The sequence below is a fragment of the Oryx dammah genome, unplaced genomic scaffold (genome assembly GCF_014754425.2).
Source record: "Oryx dammah isolate SB20612 unplaced genomic scaffold, SCBI_Odam_1.1 HiC_scaffold_11160, whole genome shotgun sequence".
Taxonomy (NCBI): Eukaryota; Metazoa; Chordata; class Mammalia; order Artiodactyla; family Bovidae; genus Oryx; species Oryx dammah.
Genome location: NW_024080553.1, coordinates 32,195 through 41,496, shown reverse-complemented (window position 1 = coordinate 41,496; position 9,302 = coordinate 32,195).

Genomic DNA, 9,302 nt, shown 5'->3' with positions numbered 1-9,302 from the left:
TTGAGCCTTCACTAAGTTTTGTCGATGTAGTGTCAGCTGCATTTCCTGTTCCCAACACAATTCCAGCCAGAACCATTCTCCTAGAATGTAAAATGTTCAGAACAGCCACCCTGATTCTCAACAGAAAACCTAGTTTCCAATTTTGTTCAGAAGGTAGACACCACACACTGATTGATATGTATCATCCCAAATGTTTTACTTTGCACGCTCAAAGATATATTTATATTACAAACACGCATAGTTTGTGCTTTCTTTATAATAAACAAGACATATTTTTTATGAAACTTTTTTCCTACTGATCAATATGTTGTTGACTTTTCCCCCATCTGAGTACATAAGGGTCACTTCATTCTTTTGAATTGTTATATTTACTATTACCTCATTCTTGTCCATTGCTGATGAACATTTAAGTGTTTCCATTTTTTGCTATTGCAAACAAATGCTACAGTAAACATCCTGGAATATATATCTTTATGCATAAAGGGTAATACTCTTATAGGATAGATTTTAGATATGGACTTAAATCGACAGACATGCTGATCTGGATACTGCTAAATTACCATCAAACTGTCTCTACTAACAGTATATGATAGTCCTCCTTTTTACCAACTTTATATAGATTTCCAATGTTTTAAAAATTTTGCCAATCTGATGGATGAAAATTTACATCTTAATGTAATTTGTACTTTTCTGTTTTGTATGACTTTTGGCTCTTTGTGTTTTTTCTCTAACCAATCCACTTCTTTCCTTCTTTACCACCAATCTGTTTGGCCAAGCCATCTTACTAATCTCCCTCCATCCACCCATGATCCTTCTAACCCAGGCTCCATACTGCAGCCACAGTAATCATTCCAAAATGCAAATCTGATCTTACCGTCACCACACCCATCTCCCTGCTAGATTAACAACACTTTAGATGCTTCACTTGCTCTTAGGACAAAGGTTGACCAAAATTGACTATGTGGCCTATAAAATATTGCACAGTCAAGTCCCACCTCCCTACACAGGCTCATCCGGGACCTCACTCTGTCTCACTCTTTGTGTTCCAGTCACACTGTCCTTCTTTCAGTTCCTTGAGTATGCCATTCACTTTCCAACTACTTTTTGGCAGCCAAAACAGGAAGCAAAAAAATATTCATGATAATAGAGAGGACAAGAAGGCATGGAAAGATCTACCAAGAGGATATCCAATTAAGTAGGGTTTTGGAGAAAGAGATATGGAAAAGAAATGAAAGGGGAGACATTTTTAAAAGAAATAATAGAAAAAAAAATTCCTTGACCCGAGGAGGGAAAAAAAAAGTCAAATTGCCTTTTATTTTCTCTATTGTTTCTGCTTCATCCAAGGTTGGCCATTCAGCTTTAATCCTAGTGCTTTTCTTTCATGCTGTTACTTTTCCCCAAATATCTGGTGGTTTATGGAAGCAAGACTAGGTTAGTTTAAAGAGCTTCTGTGAGTGGGTTTCTTTTGCAGTTTACTGGCCTCACTGTCCCCCACAGACCTCTTCTGCTGAGTGGGTGGGTTCGCTGAAGGTAGGTGAAGCATTAAATCTCACTTTACAATGCAGTGGGTAGGCAACACCCAGTTGCCATAGTAGGACCTCCATGGGATTTTCCAGGCAAAAGTACTGGAGTGGGGTGCCATTGCCTTCTCTGTCAGTAAATATTAGAGGGTGTTTAATCAGTAGGCTGCAGTCCATGGGGTCGCTAAGAGTTGGACACAACTGAGCAACTTCACTTTCACTTTTCACTTTCATGCATTGGAGAAGGAAATGGCAACCCACTCCAGTGTTCTTGCCTGGAGAATCCCAGGGACAGGGGAGCCTGGTGGGCTGCCATCTATGGGGTTGCACAGAGTTGGACATGACTGAAGTGACTTAGCAGCAGCAGCAATAGGGAGTAACATTATTCATGGCCATGGGTAGAGAATCTTTGGTGAGTGAGGTGTCTGCTAGCCTCTTTTATTGACCCTGGGAAGAGTTTGGGAAGTGGCTTCCATTGTGGAAAGAGTTTTAAAGGAAGTGAGAATTATCAGGGTAGAACTAGCTAACATATAGGTGAGAAGACAACATAGGGATCTGAGGAAATGATTGAGGACTGAGAGAGTTTGTTCCCCAGAGCAGTAATTTTTAACCTCAGCCACAAGTCAGAATTCCCTGGCAAGTTTCTTTAAAATAAAGATTCTTGGGCTCTCAATTGGGACTTAATGAATTAGAATATTTGGAAGGGAATGGAAGCTGGCAGTCTACATCTCTTTTGTCTTTTATTTTTTTAAAATTCTTTCTGAATCTACATCTTTTTTAAGCTGCCCATGTACTTCTGATAATAAGGCAGACTTGAAATCTGTTGCCCTACAGAATCAGTCGTTCCATCTGGCTGATGATGAGGGGTTATTTGATGCAGGAGCAGAGCTGGACTAAAGAGGAATGAGAAACTGAGAAGGACTAGAAACAGGGTTACTTTGTGATTTCTGCTGCCATTTCTACTTTCATGTTTTACATAGAAAAACATGAGCTCCACTTGTGTGCTCAGTGTTGGTACACAGACTATGAGCCCCCATCACCATCTGCAGTCCCATCCCTGGCCATGAGGAAGTGATGCTCTCTGCTGGAGCAATCTTACATTCTTTTACTGGGTCCTCAAGTGACCAGCCTCTTGGGTTTCAGCATCTTCACTGGTATCCAGCTCCATGTTCCTGTATCATCTTCTATACTTAGGAAGCTGAATAGTTTCTTCTGACTTCCCACTGACCCTATCTTCTATTGAAGCAGAAAAAGTAGCTGTATTAATTAAGGTCCTGTGGGCTGGAAACAACAAAAATCAACTTGGAATGATTTATACAAAGATAGTAGGAGAGTTCTTAAGATAGGACAGCCATTCTTAGATACAACAATTTGGTATCTTTTAAAATGTATTCTCTGAATATTCTTGGAATGTTAGTTCAACTCTTTTTAGTAGAAACTTTGGTCTATCTCTGTCCTGTTGTCTAAAGGAACCCAACTTTTGGCCCCGTAAGATTCATACCCACTGGGGAAAACAAAAACCCTCCAGTTAACAGGAAACCTTCATCCTTCTTCCTCTTATAAATCTTATAATCAGTTTGATGTGACAATATTGCTTAAGGAAACCCTTTGATGGAGTCTTTCCCCTACCTGCTACTCAAAGTATTGCTTCCAACTATGTGTAATACTCTTGCAATTTAGCAGGCACACACATTCTGTTTGAGAAGTTCAGATTATCAGAATTTTCTCCATCTTATTTTCAGTGGTGTTTCTAACACATTTCCAGTGGTGTTTCTCACTCCTTATAGATTATGTGCTTGAATAAGGAGGCTTTTATAGGAACACAAAAACATTCCAATCCAAAGGGATGGTGCTGTGAAACCTCAGGAGGGACTATTACTACGAAATGAATAGTCATTAGGGTCGTTTCTTTTCTCATCTCTGCAGAATGTTATTTTTTCTACTTCCCTGGCCCTCATGGCAGAGTACGGCCACTGCTACTCCAGCCTTCATGTTTATATGTCTTGTTCCAGCAACTTCCAAATTCCTGGGATAAAGACAGTGACAACTAGCTCAGGTTAGGGCCCTCTTCCAGTCATCTTTGGGGATGGGGAGATATTCTCATGTGATACGATTACATTAGTTCCAGGAATTCTGCCCTAGAGAACAACAGATACCCCAAAATGGGTCCTCTGAGGTGGCTAACCCTCCAGGGTAAATATCTTTTCAGTAATAAGAGGGCATTCAGCAGGCACATGAAAAGATGCTGAACATCACTAATCATCAGAGAAATGTATATCAAACCCACAATAAGACATCACCTCACACCTGTCAGAAGGTGTATTGTCAAAAAGACACCAAATAATAAATGTTGGTGAGGATGAGAAAAAAGGACTCCTTGTACGCTATTAGTGGGGATGTAAATTAGTACAGCCACTATGGAAAACAATATGGAGATCCCTTAAAAACAACTGCCAGATGATCCAGCAATTCCAGTGCTGAGTATAAACCTGAAGAAAATGAAAACACTAATTCAAAAAGATGATGTGCTACTGTTCCACACAGGGAACTCTGCTCAGTGTTATGTGGAAGCCTGGATTGGAGAAGAGTTTGGGGTGAATGGATATACGTGTATGTATGGCTGAGTCCCTTTGCTGTTCACCTGAAATCATCACAACATTGTTAATTGGCTATACTTCAATAAAAAATTCAAAATTTAAAGAAAAAATATATGCACCCCAATTTTCATAGCAGCATTATTTGTAATAGCCAGGATGTGGAAACAACCTAAGTAGCCATCAACAAATGAATTAATAAAGAGAAGCTGTAGTGTGTGTTTGTGTGTGTATATGAATGGTATACAATGAAATGGTATTCTACCATAGAAAAAGAAATTTTGCCATTTGCAACATCTTGGATAGACCTGGAGTGTACATATGCTTAGTAAAGCAAGTCAGATAGAGAAAGAGAGATACCATATGATATCACTTATATGTGGAATCTAAGAAATGAAACGCATGAATGTCTAAAACAGAAACAGTCTCATAGACACAGAAACAAGCTGCTGCTGCTGCTGCTAAGTCGCTTCAGTCGTGTCCGACTCTGTGTAACCCCATAGACGGCAGCCCAAGAGGCTCCCCCGTTCCTGGGATTCTCCAGGCAAGAACACTGGAGTGGGTTGCCATTTCCTTCTCCAATGCATAAAAGTGAAACGTGAAAGTGAAGTTGCTCAGTTGTGTCCATCTCTTAGCGATCCCATGGACTGCAGCCCACCAGGCTCCTGCGTCCATGGGATTTTCCAGGCAAGAGTACTGGAGTGGGGTGCCATTGCCTTCTCTGCAGAAACAAGCTAGTGGTTACCAAAGAGGGAAAGGGGTGAAGGAAGGGCAAGATAGGAGTAGGAGGTTTAAGAGGTGTCAGCTACTAGCTATAAAATAAACAAGATATGAGGGTATGATATACAGCAGAGGCTATACGCTGTGCTGTGCATAGTCACTCGGTTGTGTCCAACTCTGCAACCCTATGGACTGTAGCCCACCAGACTCCTCTGTCCATGGGATTCTCCAGGCAAGAATACTGAAGTGAGTTGCAATTCCCTTCTCCAGGGGATCTTCCCAACCAAGGGCTCAAACCCAGGTCTCCTGCTTTGCAGGCAGATTCTTCACTATATGAATCACCAGGGAAGCCCTTGTACATCTGAAACTGACCTAATATTGCAAATCACTGACACTTCATTAAAAAAAAATAAGTACCTGCTATGTAGGGTAGTTGTGAAGAATAAATGAGTCACTCTGTGGGAAAGTATTTGGAAAGTTCTCTGGTGCATGGTTATGCACATAAATATACACACACAGTGGACCCTTTCTGACAACAAAAGCAGGGGTCCATTAACTTTCTGATCTGCTTTAAAGGGCAAGGCAACTAGAGGCAGATCCTTCTTCCCCAAAGGTCTCACTACCAAAATGGAATCACATATGTCTTCTTCTCAAGAGCAGATCCATAGCTTTGGTAAGTGTTCCCTGGGGTCCATGATGCCCACAGAGCTGGTGCTGCTGTCAGCACAAGAGGAGCAGGTGGCCTGCCAGACCGTGAAGCTCCCTGAGGGTGGCAAAAAGCCACTGGCCCAGCTAGGAAGTGGGTTGATCCAGTGTCCGAGTGACAGTGTGACCTCAGTGGAAGCGCAGGCACGTCCCATAACAGACACAAGGGCTCACCTACAAGCTCATACTCTACCGGAATATATTTCAAGTGCTTATACAGACAGAACTTAGTTTGTTAACAAATGTATCACCGTCCTCTTCCTCACCTGAACCAACTACTTCAACTCCTCAGGAGAGTGGTTCCCACCCCCCACCAAGACATTTTTTAAAATTTATATTTTTATTGAAGGATAGTTGCTTTATAGAATTTTGTTATTTTCTGTCAAACGTCAACATGAATCAGCCATAGGTATACATATATCCCCTCCCTTTTGAACCTCCCTCCCATCTCCTGCCCTATCTCATCCCTCTAAGTTGATACAGAGCCCCTGTTTGAGTTTCCTGAGCCATACGGCAAATTCCTCTTGGCTATCTATTTTACATATCGTAATGTAAGTTTCCATGTTACTGTCTCCATACATCTCAGCCTCTCCTCCCCTTTCCCCATGTCCATAAGTCTATTCTCTATGTCTGTTTCTCCATTGCTGCCCTGTCAATAAATTCTTCAGTACCATTTTTCTAGATTCCGTATATATGTGTTAGAATACGACATTTATCTTTCTCTTTCTGACTGACTTCACTCTGTATAATAGGTCTAGGTTCATCCACCTCATCAGAACTGACTCACATGCATTCCTTTTATGGCTGAGTAATATTCCCTTGTGTATATGGACCACAGCTTTCTCCATTCTTCTGTTGATGGACATCTAGGTTGCTTCCGTGTTCTAGCTATTGTAAATAGTGCTGCAATGAACAATGGGATACATGTGTCTTTTCCAATTTTGGTTTCCTCAGGGTATATTTCTAGAAGTGGGATTGCTGGGTCACATGGTGGTTTTATTCCTAGTTTTTTAAGGAATCTCCATACTCTCTTCCATAGTGGCTATATCGATTTATATTCCCACCAACAGTGCAAGAGGGTTCCCTTTTCTCCACACCCTCTTCAGCATTTATTGTTTGCAGACTTTTTGATAGTGGCCATTCTGACTGATGAGAAGTGATGTCTCATTGTAGCTTTGCTTTGTATTTCTCTAATAATGAGCCATGTTGAGCATCTTTTCATGTGTTTGTTAGCCATCTGTATGTCTTCTTTGGAGAAATGTCTTGTTTAGGTCTTTTCCCCACTTTTTGACTGGGTTGTTTGTTTTTCTGGCATTGAGTGTATGAGTTGCTTGTATATTTTGGAAATTAATCCTTTGTCAGTTGTTTCATTTGCTATTATTTTCTCCCATTCTGAGAGATGTCTTTTCACCTTACATATAGTTTCCTTTGCTGTGCAAAAGCTTTTAAGTTTAATCAGGTTCCACTTGTTTACTTTTGTTTTTATTTCTGTTACTCTAGGAGGTGGGTCATAGAGGATGTTGCTTTGATTCATGTCATTGAGTGTTCTGCCTATGTTTCCTTCTAAGAGTTTTATAGTTTCTGGTCTTACATTTAGGTCTTTAATCCATTTTGAGTTTATCTTTGTGTATGCTGTTAGGAATTGTTCTAATTTCATTATTTTATGTGTAGCTGTCCAGTTTTCCCAGCACCATTTATTGAAGAGGCTGTCTTTGCCCCATTGTATATTCTTGCCTCCTTTGTCAAAAATAAGGTACCCATAGGTGCATGGGTTTATTTCTGGGCTTTCTGTCTTGTTCCATTGGTCTATAATTCTGTTTTTGTGCCAGTACCATACTGTCTTGATGACTATAGCTTTGTAGTATAATCTGAAGTCAGAAAGGTTGATTCCTCCAGCTCCATTCTTCTTTCTCAAGACTGCTTTGGCTATTTAGGGTCTTTTGTGTTTCCATATGAACTATGAAATTTTTTGTTCTAGTTCTGTGAAAATTGCCATTGGTAATTTGATAGGGATCACATTGAATCTGTAGATTGTATTTGGTAGTATAGTCATTTTCACAATATTGATTCTTCCTACCCAGGTACATGGAATATCTCTCCATCTATTTATGTCATCTTTGATTTCTTTCATTGGTGTCTTATAATTTTCTGTGTACAGTTCTTTTGTCTCCTTAGGTAAGTTTATTCCTAGATATATTATTGTTTTTGTTGCAATGGTGAATGGGATTCATTCCTTAATTTTTCTTTCTGATTCTTTGTTGTTAGTATATAGGAATGCAAGTGATTTCTGTATATTGATTTTGTATCCTGCAACTTTGCTAAATTCACTGATTAGCTCTAGTAATTTTTTGATACTATCTTTAGGGTTTTCTATGTACAGTATCATGTCATCTGCAAACATTGAGAGCTTTACTTCTTCTTTTCCAGTCTGGATTCCTTTTATTTCTTTTTCTTCTCTGATTTCTGTAGCTAGGACTTCCAGAACTATGTTGAATAATAGTGGTGAAAGTGGACACCCTTGTCTTGCTTCTGATATTAGGGGGAATGTTTTCAGTTTTTCAGCATTGAGAATGTTTGCTGCAGGCTTATCATATATGGCCTTTACTATGTTGAGGTAGGTTCCTTCTATGCCCATTTTTTTTTGAAGAGTTTTAGTCATAAATAGGTGCTGAATTTTGTCAAAGGTTTTTTCTGCATCTATTGAGATGATATGGTTTTTATCTTTCAATTTGTAATATGGTGTATCACATTGATTGATCTGCTTATAGTGAAGAATCCTTCCATTACTGGAATAAAACTAACTTGATCATGGTGTATGAGCTTTTTGATGTGTGGCTGAATTCTGTTTGCTAAAATTTTGTTGAGGATTTTTGCATCTATGATCATCAGTGATAATGGCCTGTAGTTTTCTTTTTTTCGGTTGCCTTTGTCTGGGTTTGGTATCAGGGTGATGGTGGCCTCATAGAAAGGGTTTGGAAGTATTCCTTCCTCTGCAATTTTTTGAAAGAGTTTTAGAAGGATAGGCATTAGCTCTTCTCTCAATGTTTGATAGAATTCTCCTGTGAAGCTATCTGGTCCTGGGCTTTTGTTTTTTGGGAGGTTTTTAATCATAGCTTCAATTTCAGTGCTTGTAATTGGGTTGCTCATAATTTCTGTTTCTTCCTGGTTCAGTCTTGGAAGATTGAACTTTTCTAAGAATCTGTCCATTTCTTCCAGGTTATCTATTTTATTGCCATATAGTTGTTCATAATAGTCTCTATAATCCTTTGTATTTTTGCATTGTCTGTTGTAACCTCTCCTTTTTCATTTCTAGTTTTGTTGATTTGATTCTTCTCTCTTTTTTTCTTGATGAATCTGGCTAAAGGTTTGTTGATTTTATCTTCTCAAAGAACGATCTTTTAGTTTTATTAACATTTACTATTGTTTCTTTTATTTCTTTTTCATTTATTTCTGCTCAGATCTTTATGATTTCTTTCCTTCTACTAATTTTGGGTTTTTTTTGTTCTTCTTTTTCCAGTTGTTTTAGGTGTAAAGTTAAGTTGTCTATTCAATGTTTCTCTTGTTTCTTGAGGTAGGATTTTATTGCTATAAACTTCTCTCTTAGAACTACTTTTGCTGTATCCCATAGGTTTTGAGTTGTCATGTTTTCATTGACATTTGTTTCTAGAAATTTTTTATTTCCCTTTTGATTTCTTCAGTAACCTGTTTTTTTTAGAAACGTGTTGTTTAATCTCCATGTGTTTGTGTTTCTTACAAAATGTTT